The sequence below is a fragment of the Polypterus senegalus genome, chromosome 14 (assembly GCF_016835505.1).
Source record: "Polypterus senegalus isolate Bchr_013 chromosome 14, ASM1683550v1, whole genome shotgun sequence".
Classification (NCBI taxonomy): Eukaryota; Metazoa; Chordata; class Cladistia; order Polypteriformes; family Polypteridae; genus Polypterus; species Polypterus senegalus.
The window spans coordinates 28,167,168-28,185,124 of NC_053167.1; the positions used below are offsets into that span (position 1 = coordinate 28,167,168).

At 38.1% G+C, this 17,957-nt stretch overlaps 1 long non-coding RNA gene across 1 annotated transcript; it reads right to left on the reverse strand.

Annotated features, from left to right (window-relative positions):
- Nucleotides 1-5,127: 5,127 nt before the first annotated feature.
- LOC120515259 lies at nt 5,128-7,107 on the reverse strand. Its single transcript, XR_005630623.1, has 4 exons — nt 6,996-7,107; nt 6,409-6,504; nt 6,063-6,117; nt 5,128-5,263 (listed from the first exon to the last, which is right to left on the reverse strand). It is a non-coding gene; the product is annotated as an uncharacterized LOC120515259 (long non-coding RNA).
- Between the last annotated feature and the right edge of the window lie 10,850 nt (nt 7,108-17,957).

The window sequence follows — 17,957 nt, forward strand, 5'->3', positions numbered from 1 at the left end:
CAGAAGTGGGGTCAGAGGGTGTAGGTCTTAAAGTCTTTATTATTTGGATGTCCTTCTTAAGCCTGCAAATGACTGGTTTATGTTCAAATGTCTGTTAACGGCATTTTCATTTGATAGCCACGATTCAGGCAGCTCTCTAGCACTCTTAGTATTTGCCCTGAATCTTGCTTGCACTGTGTCGGTGTTAAACATGTGCCTGGTTAAATTAGTATGTTCACATATCAGAGACCATTGGTTTTCTGACAGCATTGTGATGTTCTTGTATACATGCTACAAGTGTTTTAGACACTTGCCCCACGTATACAACTGAGCATGCACTGTATGGTATACTGTACACTGTGATTCACATCTCTGCTGCAGATTTCTTGCTTTTGGCATTAACAATAACTGCTCGGAGAGTGTTTGCCGGTTTATGGGCTGCTTTACTGCCTGATCTAGACAGGATGTGTGCTGTTGTTTCAAATACGCCACAGAGATAAGGAATACAGTATATGGTAGAAAGGGAGATCGGGTTGGTGTCAATTGTTTGCTGAAGTCTAGGGCGTCTCCAATGTAAGCACAGTTTGTCTTGGGGTAGCCATTTGATGTGAAAAGATGAAACAGAACCTTTTTCTTTCTTTTTTGTTTGTATTTTTTTTGTACAAGCAGGTGCATATGCTTTTAAACAATGCTTTAACACAGCTCTGTTTCTGTGATAGTGGGTGATTGCAACCAAAGTGTAATATTTAGTTTGTATAACATTCTTTATGCTAATCACTGTAACCAATGTGGCACTGTTACCTCTTTCAATGGAAATGTCCAGGAAGTTAATGCATATGTTCATTTCTCTTTCCATAGTGAACTGAATTGCAGGGAATTCTGAGTTGATATGATTGTGGAACTCATTCAGCTGGTCGTTCTTAAGACGAATGTATCATCTTATCCAAAGTTTAGGTTTGGAAAGAGTTAGAGCCAGGCTTTTGAATCGCTGCATAACCAGTTCGGCAAGGAGTCCTGACAACAGAGATCCCATTGGCATGACTTCTTCCAGTCTGTAATACATCCCATTAAAGTGGAAGCAAACTTTATGGCAAAGTGATGTTAAAAGCATAATGTACTCTGCGGCCAGCTTCGGTTGTGGCTAGATGAATAAGAATCATGGTATACAGTGACACAATATCAAATTAGACCATGATTTCATTATCATCAACGGATATATTCTTCATGTGCTATTAACTGAATAAACCAAATCACATTCTAAATGTTTGAGCATTTGAAAAAGTCTTTTGGATAAACTGTGTGTATATAATATAGTATAAATTGTATACTGTATACCATATACTGCATATAGCATATATTGTAAATGCCCAAGAGAAAGGACACACATAATCTATAACCAGGATTGGATGACTTAATGGAAGGACCACTAGAATGGAGACACAATCCAGCTGGAATGCACTATAATCTTCATCCTGGCTGGGATCACTCTATAATAGATGGACTGGCTCAACATGGATTCCAAGAACAGTTAACTCCAAAAAGAAGGTGGCAGTGTTTCTTGAGGCTGATCCCAATCAGGACACCCACAGGGTTGCATGGTAATTACAGTGCAGAAGTGCAACCCTGTCAGAGTTCCTGTCAGAGGCTGCTGTCAGGGAGGACAATACTGATTTTCACGTGACCCATAAATGCTCCTGACCAACTTTACGGTGACACCAGAAGCAGTCTGTGGTGTTATGGGTCCACAGCTCGCTGAGAAAAGGCTGTTTTTTTTAATAAATAATCACTGCACTCGCGGTGGCTTAGTGAGGGGGTGTAGTGGCCATAGCAAGCCACGAGGTGATCTGCGGTGTGGGCGTTTCTCACCTAATGCACAGGTGAGAAACTGCTCCCATCCGTGATTGTTCCCGTGGCTAATGTGCTGCAGCTGCTATGGCCCCTCGCTGTATAAAAGAAGCGCGAGTCGGTTGGCGGAGAGGCCAAAATGGAAAGAAAAAAGAAAGGACGGAGGTTGCAGGAAATGTGCGCACAAGTCGGCGCAGGAGAGCGAGCAAGCGAGTAGGCTCACAGGCAGCTGGACAGTGAGCCCTAGCGGGGTGTTTGGCCAACACCCAAGGGCCGTAGTTAGTGGTCGCTCTCGCTGAGCATGTTTTGATGAGCGGAAGTGACGGGAAAAAGGATGGCTGGCCGCGTAAGGCCGAGAAGGCTGCGGGAGTCGGGAGGCTTGGGCAGTAAACTCCCTGGCGTGAGCGTCCTGGTCGTCAGGGTAACCAGTCTCGGTCTGGAGGGAGCGGAACCGAAGCCAGGGATTGGGACGCCACCAGATCAGTAGTGGAGAGAAGGTCAGCTGCAGGTAGAGTGGCTCCCCTGTTGCGAAGCCTGGACAGGGAGAAGCAGGGGAGTCACCAGTTAAAAGAAGACACCAGACTTGTTATTGCTTTTAAAGACTGCTTCCCGGTGAACATTTTAACCTCTGGTTTTAAGGATTGTCTTTGTTTCTATTTATAGATTTTAACCTCCACATTTTTCTTTTATTGGATTATTTATTGAACTTTGAAAGCACTGCACTTTATTTGAACACTTTGTTTTTGTTTGACTATTTTAATAAAAGCACTTTTGCACTTTTGAACCATCCCCTTGCTCAGTTGTTGCCTCTACTGTCTAGCTCATCGGTGACATTACCGACGGTGTTGGTTTCATAGGCTCCTGAACAGTGATGGGAGCATGAAGCCGAACCCGAATCGTCACACAGTCCCAGGTTTTGCTTGAACACATCAGGGAGTCAGAGTTGGGAGGCAGAGGGCGACACTCTTGGATAAAGAATAGATAGAATTATTGTAATTATTGATTTTTTGATGGGTGATTATTGTATGGGTGAATGGGATAAATTAATACCTTTTATTTAAAGCCAGACTCGTGTTGGGTATTACTGTGTCTTAAGTTTGGGGGTCAATGGCATCACAGTTTAAGGACTCCGATGACAGTAATTCCCCAGGGGCTGGTACCCTACAATAACGCCTTCTCTTTCTCTCCCTCTGCAGACCAGAAGATTGACAGCTTTCTACAGTTAACAAAACTTCATGTGTCCATCCACCTAGACATGCCTCCACCCGGTTAAAACGGTCTTAACCGGAAACCATCACCATCTGGTGGTTATATCCAGACTCCCTTCTGAAACATAACACTTTAACCGATATTATTTCTCCTTTTTAAGGCATCAATTTTACAGGGATTTCCTGCAGGTGCTCCAAAATTTATCACTGTCTGTGCTTTGTTATTACAGTATATGTATGCACAGCAACACAATTCAATAACCAACTATGCACTTTTCTTACATTTACTGCAAAACAGTTAAGAAATTACAGTGTCAGTGCCATCACTGTGCAATTTACTTCCTACATAACATGTCTGAATTGCTGTGTTTGCAATTATGAGATTACTGTGCCACCTGATTAAAGGAATAGGGAATATTATGAGTTTAAACTCAATGTTTGTTGGGAGTACTGAATGGACAGCTAGAATGTCTTGAAAATCTATTTAAAAAGTTAATCTTCAAATATATTAAATTCTCTCATATATGCATTTTACTTATTTACATGTTACCACACAGCCGATGATATGCAGTGGCATTTTTTAAATACAATAATATATATTTTTAGTTAAACAATTCTTTATTTAAATGAGCACCACATTTTAATTGTCATGCTTGCATCATGGATCGTCACAAAGAAAAAAAAAAGAGAGAGACATCACTTCTAAAGCTGGAAAGGGCATTTGTTAGAACTTTCAATGTACTTTGTTTTGTTTGCCACGCTGCATTTAGGAAGAAAGACCTAACTTTTGTTTCCATGGTACTATGTGTGCAAAGCTTTGAGCTCAGTAGTTTAAATCAATTCCATCTTTTTCAGAGTAAATAATGGTGGTGTGCAGTATTTTCCTCTCAGTTAACCACTGAACAACTCTGTATAGACATCTATTACTGCAACACTAATAATACAAAAACACCTCTGGAAGTCAGATGTGGATCCCACAGACAAATACACTGACTATTTTTCAATTCTGCACTATGCAATTGTGAGAAATACCCTTGACCTTTCCAGGGCAAAAAAGAAAATTAGTTTTTTTGTGTGCTGCCTTAAAAAAGTATTTTCCTTTGCAGAAAAGCAAGACTTTACAGTTACATTCTACATGAACCAAATTAGGCCACTGACCCAAGTACTTTTTTTCACAAATTGAGATTACAAAAACACATACACCAACGATTACCAATGACAGTCCTTAAAGTATAGGAAACACTAACTTTGTTATTTTTGGTATTCTGTTTCACCTTTGACTTTTATATCTGCTCAGTAAGTACATTAATGAATCATTGTTCCTTTAAAATGATGCTGTTAAATTTCATTAAGATGAAAATTCAAATACCACATACTGATTTTAAATTTCTGTAGGATTACATCTAAAGTTAAATACAAAAATGAAAAATATGTCTATCAATAGATTTTCATTAAAAGATGTTAATATTACACATGACATTTTTAATTGTCAACAGCATGTGATATAAAGCATGAACACTACTGTACAAATTCAGATTAGGACCATGTAGAATTACTATTAAGTTGGTGAAAATACTGTAAGCTTATGGCCAGTTAACTAACAAATTTTTGTAAACAATAACTTTGTAAATGATTCCCAGAATTCTAAAAATGCAAGGATAAAATGCTGAAAATGTAAGTATACTCATTAAAAGCACAAGGAAACTTATCTTTTCAACAAGACCTTGCTTAAGCATTACTGCAATGCCATCGCATCCCTGAATGTTCAGGCTTCTCCCACACTTAAGCACACAGGTCAACATAAGTAATACATTCTTGGCATTGTGTTGCTCAAATTCCTGTAACAGAAAAGTTTCAAAAAATACATAATGAAATAAGCCAAACAGCTTCTGAAAAATGTTACTAATACATGCCATTCATTAATGTCTGTAAAATACAAGTGTGTTTGAAGGTTTACTTTCATAAAACAAAATCAGTCAAGACTTAAATCAGACTGTAAAAATAAGATTGAAATAAAATAACTTTTCAATTCAAAAAAATACTACATATCAGACAAGACTTGGGAAACATTCATATAGAAACTTTCATACCCTGCATATAACTGTATTCAGTTTGTTAATAAAGTCTTTGGTGCATTTGTGCTTCGTTTTCTCATTGCACTGATCTCCCAAAAACTGTTCTAAACTCAGAAACTCATTCCTTTTGAAAACGTCTTCAATTACTTTTTCCAGCTGGTAAAGACAGATAAAAACACCTTTTATTTAATTTTGTTTCTCTTTCACATCATAAGTTATAAGAAAGTAAACACAATATATCCTATAATCAATCGAATTAAGTACAACTTCTTTCTCAAGGACACATATTAACTTTTATGAAATTACAGGTATTAAGCTTTTACTTGAGTTTTGGAAACCACTTTCAGCCAAGAAATAAGGGATTTTTTTTGTTGTTAAGCTACAATATTATTCATTCATCCACTCCTTTAACTCAGATATCCAATTCAGACTTAACAGGAGGCAGGAATTATTCTGGCAGCAGAGGGCCAAGAATAGAAAGCAACCCTGGATGGGGCCACAGTTTAACACATTGAACACTCACTCATACTGGGCCAGTTAAGTGTCACAGATCAACCTAATCTGCATGTTTTTGCGGGGTGGGTAGTTAAAATCAAAGTAAAGTACTGTATCTGGAGAAAAAACACATAGACATTGGAAGAATTTACAAACTCAAGACAGGCAGGACTCAAACCAGTCCAAGGACTCTGGAGCTGTTGAGGCAACAGTGCTAATCTTTGTTCTACCTGTTTGTTATCAGACCACTACTACATTATTTGTAAAGAGGACAAGAGAATTATGTTGAATATAAGGAAGATTTCCTTTAACAGCAAAATTATGATTGTCCCTTGCAGATGATTATGTAGGTATGTAATGTAGTTGTCATATTAGCTAAACTTAGCACTTATACTAAACTCAGTTTATTGCAATGAACAGCACAATACCCTTCAAATTAAAAAAAGTCACATAACAATACCTGCATATTCTGTCCTGCTGATATCATGAACACTTACATCACATGCAACATGAGGCTATAAAATAAAATAGAAACAGTCAACAGCTGTGTATCATTTTCACCTGTATCTCAGTTCATTGATTTATATCTTTGACTCAAAATTTAAAAATAAAGAAAAAGATGTTTTAAAATTGTCTTAAATGCACTCTGACATGCTATTCTTGTAATTTGTTTTCCTCAAGAAGGTAAAATACACATTAGAATGACGAAAAGGCAAGGCACTGTGTTCTTTTTATTACAATAACTGTTCGTGACAAAGCCATGAGACGATTTAACACTCCTTGCCTGGACACTTTTATTCACTCACCCGTCCAATAATTAAGAACGAGACTTTATACTTTCGCCATTTGTACGTCCCTCACATCACCAATTAAGGTAAATCTGAATCAAAAAGGCACCGTTTCTAAAAAAAAATTTTAAAAAACTGTAATTAACGACAGGCCAACCGAAAATACGAGAAAGACGATATTTCCAAATCCTATTTACATTTTTCTAACCACTCCTATACACTATAATTAGTTTCATCCATCAATCACTTTCTGAATTAGCTTATTAATATATTGAAGCTTAGCTAAAAACTTTTAAAAGCTTGCTTTTGTAGATTGTACTAATTAAAAATATATAAATAAACGCAACCGATTTAAACATTCTGGACTTAACTGGCTACGCCTCCCATCTACTCAAGTATTCATTTACCAGTCCAAAAATTGCGACAATCATTAACTGTCGAAATCTCTCGAAAACGTCTACACAAATGGAACTGCTTTCAAAAACTGAACAGATGAGAAGTTCAAGCTTCAGTTCGCCTATTAGTTAAGCCGTAATCACAAAACGCATATGAGATCAAAAGATAAAGTAGTCAGATATATTAAAGTATTGTCGATACAGGCTCACCTCCTGCACTATATCGCAATATTTCCCATGTTTTTCCGTTTCTTCAGTAACTCTGAACTCGAAAGACGTGCTGGTGTTTGTGCACACGACACATGAACCTTTTGCGCGCATTGACTGCTAGGTACGACACGCGGGAACCGGCTACGCGCCTAATATCCTGCAAACAGAGCATGCGCCCTCGTGAAAGTATTTGACGGGAAGCTGGCACCACTTTATTTACCGAACATCTTGCAAGTTCATCGTATCAAGAGAACTGCATTTTTTCTAGTATATTACGGCTGACGATCCGTAAGATTATTTCTACTACTGTTGCTCATTTACTCAGCCTAAAGCAGTGTTTCCTCAGCCTGAGGGCCCTTGATGCGTCGTCAATAAAGATAAACAAAAACATTTCTTTATTTTTTATGGGGCTACTTATTACACTGCACCCCGTCAAATGTACATTTGTGCTAAAACGACATAAGTCCAGTTACGAGCAGATCTGTTCTACACAGCACGCTTCGTTAAGAAAGCTAACATAGACAAGTTCCTCAATTGCCCCGTGGCATTACCTGCTATGATCTCGTCCAATTTCATAGCAACCTGACAAGATTCCACAAACCTTAACCAAAGAGGAATGTCAAAAAGAACAATCAAGCCAGATTTTCTATGGTACAGATATAAGTCTACCATAATGCATTGTTGTTTTGTGTTATCTGGGGCGATAAAGCCTTCCAAACTATAAAGACATTTTGAAACAAAGCATGCCACTTACAGAAGTAAATCGTTATACTTTTTTTTTTATAAAAATGAAAATGTTAAGGATTTACAAATTCCAGCACGTTTGTACAACAAGGCAGCAGGCACCCAAAGTATGACGTGTCATTGCACATAATTCCAAGTAGATATTGCTGCTGCGTCGCAACGTCACCCCAGGTCTACACCAGCAGTTTCACAGCGGAAGTTGTGGTTATCAGGTAGTATAAATGGTTAAAATCAGGGTACGTTAAGATTAGGAGTCCTCCCTGCGCTCTCTCGGCGTTGCCAGGTGCTGCGATCTAAATCCCGCCTCATTGCAAGCCATGTCCCCTCCATTTTGAGGCTTTTCCCCTATTCTGAAAAACTTGAAAATAATATCTTAAGTATAGTTTATTAATTTAGACGCTTAATAAACGTTGTTTTCAAAAACGGGAACACTGATCTATTGAGAAAAAAAGATTTGTCACATATTCATCTATATGTACATTATATTGCCAATGCTAGCTATTTAGTAAACTATTTCTGGCTACAACTGTAAAAAAAATTCAAATTATTCTGATGAAAAATCCTTTCCGACTTTTAATATGCATTCCGGTACACCATCTCCATGCCATATATTGCGCTACATAAAGAATATTTAGCAAATGACTGACCACCTTTTGTTATCCACAACGATTAGATATTTGACTTGATTTCATAACATGTAAGCCAGTGTTCTGATATTAACGACTCGTTTAAAAAATGAATAAGTCAAAATACTTTTTATCCCTAAATATAACATGCAATCAGAATTTTATTTGTAATCCAAACAATTTGAGAAATGTAAATGTAGTCATTTAAATAATCAAGACTGCCTTAAAATCTGATTCTGTTCTTTCTGCATTTTGCTGTTGCTTTGGTAATTGTCATCATAAAATGTAACTGTTTTACTGAAATATATTCAAAAAATTAGATTCTAATGTTGTGAAGGTTAGCCAAAAACTTCAAAGAACTCTGCAAACTAATATAATTCCTACATTTACATTCACACCTAGCTGGAACTCTGACTCTGATTAATAAAGTTATAAAATTTACAGGATTAAAACAGGTTGGGGCAGGACAAACATGGCCTTCTCAGATGACATCAATCCAAGGCCACTATGTCCCCTAACAAGTTATACATGAGCTTTGAGATAAGTTGAAGCGCAATGGCTGTTCTTAATATTGGTTACTGTTGGGAGATGGTTTCATCATGCATTCTGGGGTAGGGAAAATGTAGTAGGTAGGGAAGTTGATTTCCTTAGGAACGTAATTCATCTATACTAATAAAAGGCAAAGCCCTCACTCACTCACTCACTCACTCACTCACTCACTGACTCACTGACTCACTCACTGACTCATCACTAATTCTCCAACTTCCCGTGTGGGTGGAAGGCTGAAATTTGGCAGGTTCATTCCTTACAGCTTCCTTACAAAAGTTGGGCAGGTTTTATATCGAAATTCTACGCGTAATGGTCATAACTGGAAGCAGTTTTTCTCCGTTTACTGTAATGGAGATGAGCTTGAACGCCGTGGGGGCGGAGTTTCGTGTGACATCATCACGCCTCCCACGTAATCACGCAGTACATAGAAAACCAGGAAGAGCTCAAAAAAGCTCTTAAGAAAACATGCATTATATAATTGAGAAGGCAGCGAAACAATAAGAAGCGAGTGAGTGACATATACAACCATATTCATGAGTTCTGCTACTTCGGAAACAAAGCACGATGTAAACCTACACTTTAAATTAAGTTCATAGACAGGCTGCCGCTGGCGTTTGTAATTTAGTGCCTGCCCATATAAGGCCGTCCGTCAGCGGCAATCCAATAGCAAACTGCCACGGGTAAATATTCACGGGTGAAGGACTGTGCTTATGGAGAGGAAGATGAGATGGTCAGGGTGGTGTTTGACACAAACTCAGCGAAACTGCGAGAGAAAGTTTTAAGTGCCAGGACTAAGGTAACATTAAATACAGCCACGGACATAGCACGAGATGGAACCAGCACAGCTGGGAACCTTCGATGCCTGTACACCGAGCGGCTCACGTGAACTGACGCAGTGCACAGATAAAAGGCAACAGTTCCAAAGAGCGCTGAACAAAAACCGAATTACACAATTGAAAAGGCAGCAAAAAATATGAAGCGCCTGATAAGCATATTCATAAATCCAGCTACTGCGAAACAAAGCACACGGTGGAAAAAGTCAATGTCCCGCTAAAGGAAGACAGTGTAAAAACCCGTGCATGCAGTGTGTCAGGTCTCAGATAAAGAAGAAGACGAGCTGTTTATTGATGCAGTAAAAAACGAATCGATGAATGAAACCTGTCATCTTTACAACGATTGACAAACACGGAATGTAACTTGAACACAACACATCCTACAAATACGAACCTGATTGAAAGAAATAATGATAATCAAATCCTTGATGACAGCAACACTCAGTAACACTCACAAAACAAATACTGTATATTGACAGTCATGTTACGTTATTTTTAAAATGTTTCCTTTTCTTTTCTACCTTTTTAACACACTACTTCTCGCTGATACGCGGGTATATATATATATGTATATATATATATATCCCGCTCTACATACTCGAATAATGGATACTTTATTCGCCATCAATGATTGTTTTGGTAAAGCCATACTCAGTGTATTCATTAGATGAACGGTAAAAAAGTAAGAGCGAGGGGAGGATGACTCATTGAGGCATGCAGGCTGTAGTGCGCGTCAACTCTATCTGAATTGCGCAATCACATTTGAAAAAACATATCTTTTCAAGTTCTATTTAGTCCATATGTGTCAAACTCAAGGGCCGGGCCACATCCGCCCGGCGTGTAATTATATCCGCCCCGAGATCATTTTATATACTGTATTATTGTTATTAAAACCCGGGTATATGAAGCGCTGGTAACACAATAAACTACAGATCCCATAATGCAGCGCTTCAGCTGCCTTGCATCAGGGTAACCTGAATGCAATTCAAAAGATACAGAAAACAGCATAATTAAATAAGAATCTGACACTTCAGCGGACGTTTTAACCCGTGCACAATCACAAAGTGATTTCAAGTGAAGCTGCTTTTATGGGAGACACAAATGCACCAGTGCACCTTGCCCCACTTTCCCTGTTGCCAAGTACTGTTAAACCAAGTCGTCACTACGGTGTTCCCAAATACGCACTTTGCTGATAAACTGAGCGCACTGCGCACTGAGTTTGCACGGCGCTTTGGTGACTTTGATGAACAAAAAGTCCGTCTACATGCGCTCGAACCTTGTGCATGTTTGGTAGCACATATCTGTGTGAGAAGCTCTTCTCAGTGATAAAGACTAACAAAACAGCACACAGGAGTCGCCTCACTGATGAGCACCTGCAATCCATCCTGAGAATCTCCACAACACAGAACCTCACAGCAAACAGAAACGAACCTGTGGCCAAAAAAAGATGCCAGGCGTCCAGCTCTAAAATGACATATGAGCAAAGACAACTGAATGATTTGATTTGTTATTGCACGTAAGAGCGGAGTCAACCGTTTTAACAAACAGCGTATTGCACTGATACTGAAATAGCTGTGTGTGTATATATGTAGATATGTATGTATATGTATATATATGTTTATATATGTGTGTGTGTATGTATGTATATATATATGTATGTATATATGTGTATATGTATAGATATGTATATATATATATATATGTTTATGTGTGTGTGTGTAAATATATATATATATGACAACAACACTCATCACTCACAACAGTGACAAAACAATTACATTGACAATCAGTTTACGTTATTTTCAAAATGTTTCCTTTTCTTTTCATTGCTTCTTTAACACACTACTTCTCCGCTGCGAAGCGCGGGTATTTTGCTAGTATAAAATAAACCCCCCATATTATATTTTTGTCCCACAATATTTCCTTCAGGAAACTCATCCCTCTTATTCCACCCCACAGCCCCAATTTCCCTAATAAGACAAATGGACACTGAATTTGATTTAGAGTTAAGCACCCATGTGTCAAGTTATTTTTGAATGAGTACCATGTGTTTTCAATTTATTATGTAGAATGTATACATGCTGAATATGCATTTACTCTTAATTTGCTATGTGTGTCATTCAAGGGAAAGTACTTTCTAGTTTACACTAAAATTGCTGCTAATGAATTGTCATCATTGAACAGCAAACAATAAAATTGGGTCCCAAGGCCAAAAAGGTTGAGAATCACTAACCTAAAAGATTATATGTGAAATATGAGGATTATTCACAACTCTCTGAGGGAATATGTCTTGCACTAGAATGGTGTCATGTCACTTTTTTAAATAACATTTTATTCAATTTATTAAAATCAAACAATATTCCATACAAGCAAGTCCAGTTTTGCAAAATTAGGTTCAAATCCAGTCAACCCCCAGCCATGATAAAGAGAGCTAGGCCAACATAGTGAAACTTTAATAATAGAAAAGATAAGTAAATAAATAGAATAAAAAGGGGAAGAGAATCCTCTTCCTCAATTTAAATGCTTATTCCAAAATATTATTAATTAGATCCTGCCAGATTTTAAAATGTTTTGCACAGATCCTTTGAGTGAGTATTTAATTTTTTCCAATTTCAAGTATAACATTGGTTACCCAATGACTGAAAAGAGTTGAGTTAGGATTCTTCCAGTTGAGCAATATAAGTCTACGTGCCAATACTGTAGTATAGGCAATCACAGTTTGCTTGTCCTTCTCCACTTTAAGCCCATCAGGAAGTACACCAAACACAGCTATTAATGGGTTAGGAGAGATTGTGACACCATGGCTGTCTGATAGGTATTTAAAAGTTTTGATCCAGAATTATGTTAATTTGGTGCAGGCTCAAAACATGTGGCCCAGTGAGGCTGGAACTTGATTGCAATGTTCCCAAGTTGGATCTTGCCCTGGAAACATTTTAGACAATTTTAAACAAGACAGCTGTGCTCAATAGATGATTTTAAGTTGAAAATTGTATGCTTTGTACATATGGAGTTACAGTAAATTCTGTGCATTGCTGCCTTCCATTCCTTCTCCGAAATGTTGAGTGAGAGATCCTTTTCCCAATATATTCTGGGATCTTTGAAAGGGAGGGACTTTAAAATGTTTTTATATGTTAGAGAAATGTTGTTTGAGTCCTCAAGGCTGATCAAGTTTTTTTTTTGGAGTAAAAGTAGATGTTAGGTGAGGAAAGTCGGGCAGATTTTGTTTAACAAAGTTTCTAATTTGGAGGTAGTGAAAGAAATGTGTTGCTGGAGGTTACATTTGGAGTATTATTGTTCATAGGATACAAAGACGTTGTCTATGTACAGATCTCTAAGTGATTTAATCCTGAATGTTTTCCAGACAGTGAAAGCTGCCTACATTTGAGGGGGAGGAAAAAGGTGGTTATCATGCTGAGGTGCCACAGATACAACCTTCTCTGTCTTAAAGTATTTCCTTTATTGGTTCCATATTCAGAGTGAATGAAGCACAATTGGGATATTAGTATATTGGCGATTGCTTGTATTTACTGGTGTACAAAGCAAGGAATATAAAGAAGCGGTGCAACATTTTATTTCTATTGTGGACCAGGCCTATGTATGTTCATCTATTTCTGTCCATGTCCAGGTTTTTATAGCGCGAATATTCGCTGCCCAGTAATAAAACTGAAAGTTAGGTAGTGCCATGCCACCTTCCACCTTAGGTCTTTGTAGGGTCTTCCTTTGGATACGTGGATGTTTTGCATTTCAAATAAATTAGATTATTGTTGAGTCTAATTTCTCAAAAAATTATCTGTTGATGAATATTGGAATGTTTTCAAATAAAAAGAGAAGCTTAGGAAGGATATTCATCTTCCTTTTCTTTTGGCTGCTCCCATTAGGGGTTGCCACAGCTGATCATCTTCTTCCATATCTTTATGTCCTCTGTATCTTGTTCTGTTACACCCATCACCTGCATGTCCTCTCTCACCACATCCATAAACCTTCGCTTAGGCCTTCCTCTTTTCCTCTTCCCTGGCAGCTCTATGTTTAGCATCCTTCTACCAATATACCCAGCATCTGTACTCTGCACATGTCCAAACCAACGCAATCTCACCTCTCTGACTTTGTCTCCCAACCGTCCAACTTGAGCTAACCCTCTAATGTACTCATCTTAACAATGTTAATTCTTCCAGCTAAAGTGAGCTGAAGGGTAGACCATCTATGCAAGTCTTGCTTAATTTTTTCCATACAGGCGGCAAAATTTTGTTGATAATGAACTTTACTTTGTGTTTATTTGTGATGTTTACCCCTAGGTATTTAAACTGATCTGTGATGATAAAAAGGGAAGGTGTCCAATCTAATATTGTATGCTGGAGCGTTCACTGGAAAGGGCACACTTTTATTCAAATTGATTCTGATTCTTTTTCTTATTTTATAAACATGCATATTTTAACATTACTGTTGAGTATTCTCGTTAGTATTTAACTTGATTGATGTGGTTTTTTTTTTTTTTTTTTCATTGTCTGTTAAGTTCCCCCATAGCACTTGTTGTGATATGGATTTATCATGGGCAATAATGAATGAAATTATATCATATATCATATAACTTTTGGTGTTCTTTCTGTTTTTCATTTTTTGACAAACATCTTGGTCTGGGTGGGTTAGTTAATTCTACACCCACCCCTTTACATTAGAGAGGGAAAAAAACAAACTTTTAGGACATCTCAAATGTAGACGTTACTTTCAGGCTTTTTGTGGTGTTTTTGGTCACAAATGCTAGTGTGGAGTGATGGTCCTCCAAGCTTGTGAAAAATGGGCTCAGACCCCCATGACAGATTGAATCATTTGACTCTGATGTCCACTGAGAGTGACCTGCTTTGGAAATGGTGATATGGTTGAAGACTTTGATGTCATTTTCTAAGCTGCTTAATTCAGAACAGGATCTCAGGGATATGATAGAGTTTATTCCAGGTAGTACTTTGCTGCACCAAAACCCAGAAAAGTCCAGTTGTGTTCCTATACAGTGTTTGACATTTAAGCATTTCTAGGCAATTGCAATTGGGTCTGTAGTGGTCTCTTCAAACTTTAGTTTGTGACGGTGGCTTGTCATCTGTGCAGCAATGGCTCCGCTTTGATGGAGCACACATTGTCTCATTTTGCAGAGTAAGCACATATTTTTGCAGTTAATTTTAATGCTAAGCCTCTGTAGTTGTCATTGAATTTACTCATTGTGATTCTGAGACCTTGGTGTGTGGAGCACTCAGTGTTTTGTGTAGCTCGGGGGGCCTTAAACCTTACACCTTTTTAATGTGGCTTTAAGGATTTTTAGGGTGTCTGGAGGGATGACTTTTCTGTGTGCGTTAAATTTACAGCTGATGTTTCTTATATTCATAATTATGGAAGTGTCGATTTGGTTGTCATTTAAAATTTTTATTAACAAGAAATATTTGAGTTATTTTGTGTTCAGTATGTACTTAATGATTTCTCTGTTTTTTGTGTTTAAGGGGACCTTGTTGCTATGAGGCACCCCAACTCTTATTAGAGTATTTTAAAGGTTTATTGTATTTGATTCCTTTGGGTTTGTTTTGTGAGTATCCTTAAGAAGAAAGATTTGGCAGTTTCTTGTGTTTATCACTTGATCTTGTTTGGAGAGGCAGAAGGGTTTAGGCTGGCTATAAATCTCTCTGCAGATTAGCCACCTTTTTCACTCCATCATATCCCCATCAGGCTGGGCAGTTCATGAGGATGTCTGCCAAGTGATGTAGTTCTCTCTGTCCTCTGATGTTAACTGTGGTGTGGAGGTTCAGTGGGCTGGACTTTGTGTCTGCAGGAACGTGTGCTTTTTATAGTCTTGATGCCTGATGTTTTTTGGGGGAAGAAGTCTCTTAAATTATTAATCTGTTTTGTGTAAATTAATGATATCTGAGACACCCTTTTCCTCCCTCAGTTCTGTATCTGCTCTTGAGGGTTGCTGTTCACTTTTTCTCCTTTTGGTGCTGTTGTAAGTCCATTTGTGACCAATGTAGGGCTCTGAATAAGTATGTGAAGACTGGTATGGTGTGTGTGGTGCTGGCTGTAATTGTGCAGTATGCATATTAGTGTGCTTTTAGTATTGGTTTTTGTGTAATTTTACACTTAACTAGCTCCAGTAGGGAGTTTTTCTGCATGACACCTTGTCTGATCTGTATTGAATCTGTGTGTGTGTTGTGTGCTTGGTACATTCAGGGAGTGGTTGTCTCCCATGTCCCATTAGTATTTGTACAAAATAGACCGTGTAAACAGGTCTATTTGCAGTCTTGTTTATCCAAGGTTTCTAAAATTCTACAGCTTCAGCTTATATCACAGAACGATCCAGGCAGTAAGTGTGATGTGTGTGCAAATCGAAGTATCTTCATTTTTAAACGTTTTAGTAACATTCAAAGTCAAAACTGTTCACACAAAAGTTAAGAGAATGATTCATATTACAAAAAAGATCCCGTTTGTAATGTTGTGGTATGGTTAATTTTTTTTAAGCTCCTATCTTACACTTGCAGGACATGCAGTAGGTCCGGGCGTCTGTCCGTATGGAGTTGTAAGATGCTAATCTCACAGTCCTTACTTCTAGCAGAGAGTAGAAGTTCTTCCCCAGCTAATTAACATTCTTCTATTACAGAAATGGAGAAGAACATTCTATTATGTGTTTGCTTATAAGGTAGACAGTTTTATTGCTATCACAGTATATACTGTATGTGCAGTCATATTCAATTCAAATTGCACACTTGGTGAATTTGAACATTTGTTTTAAGTTTCTGAGATTGCCTTTTACAGTAATATTTGTACTAGCTGTGTGTGGGATGTTGTCAGATGCTTTTTTCTATACCATGAATCCTTTGTGTGGGTTTCTGTTTGTTTTTGTAATCCAGCTGAAGTACTGCAGAGTCCATTAAGAGTTCATCCAGTCCCTGTGTTGCCTTTATCAGCCTTGTTGTTCTGTAAGTTTATTGTTATCTTCGGGGTCTGTGGTGTCTTTTCACTTGGGTTTCATGTATGTGATGTCTTCTGTTAATCTCCTTGGTGATAACTCCGAATGTGGCTCACGTTTGCAATTCAATGTAAATATTTTTAAGCGAAAGTCAAACGAGGGGGGGAGGACTTGTAATGATCCGCTTCACCTGGTAGGCCTGAATAACACTTGGAACTGTGTTCTGCTGCCATCTAGTGGGTAAAATATCTTGCTGCCAACATTAAACCTATTTCAGTACAGTCAAGACTGCATTGCTAAAATGTCTGTGCCGTTGCTGGTGAACCCTTTGCTTGAGTAAGGTTACTGTATAATGATGGACACTTCCTCTACATCTCTTGATCTGCTTGAGTTTTCACTTCAAAGGAAAACTGAGAATTTGGCAGTATTCGACCAAACTACAGTGATATGCCAGACTCTGGTTGTGTGAATACATGAAGCTACAGCGTGGTGCAGTATATGCATGACAATCAAGATGTATGGTGGGCAAGGAAGACATCTGTCTCCTAAGCGCTGTTCACAATGTGGCAACTGTCCATGTTGGTGTCTGGGAAATGTGGAAGTAACAAAGTCTTGTACTGTGGTAGCATACAGTCGCACAAGGAGTGCATTGCTCATGTAGATCAGCCTCTTACATGCTACCTTCATTTGCAAGCAATAGATCAAATATTACAAAAATATATTTTGACATCTGTTCCATCAGTGTCTGTGCATTGAAGACTATTTCAAAACATCACATGAAGCATTAATACTAAATCTGCATCAGTACAGCAGTGGAGACTCTACATTTATCTTCCCACAACACTTGTGTCCTGCTTTTCTGGGAAACATTCTCTGGTGGTTATGCTGCATGATGATAGAAAAACTCATTCAAAAAAGATGTCAGTGTTGTAGCTTTCACAAGCAGGGACAAACAACATTCATAGTCGCAAGTCAGAGGTGCAGAAAGAAGACCTCCGATTACTGCTGCACATCGCTCATGAGGGTACTTGGGATCGTACTCTCTGCACCATTTCTGATGCTTGGATCCTATTTATATAAAATGTTTTTTTATTATTATCCAAGCATCAGATTTGGTCCAGACAGGTAGTTCAGTTGAGGCCTTTAGTCGCTGGTTTTCCTTCAATGCCTGGTTGAAGACTTTCTTTGAGTTTAGCCTTTCCTTCACAGACAATTTCACTTTGTTTTGGGAGCAACAGTGTTTCTTCTAAAGAGATGGGCTATATCTGGA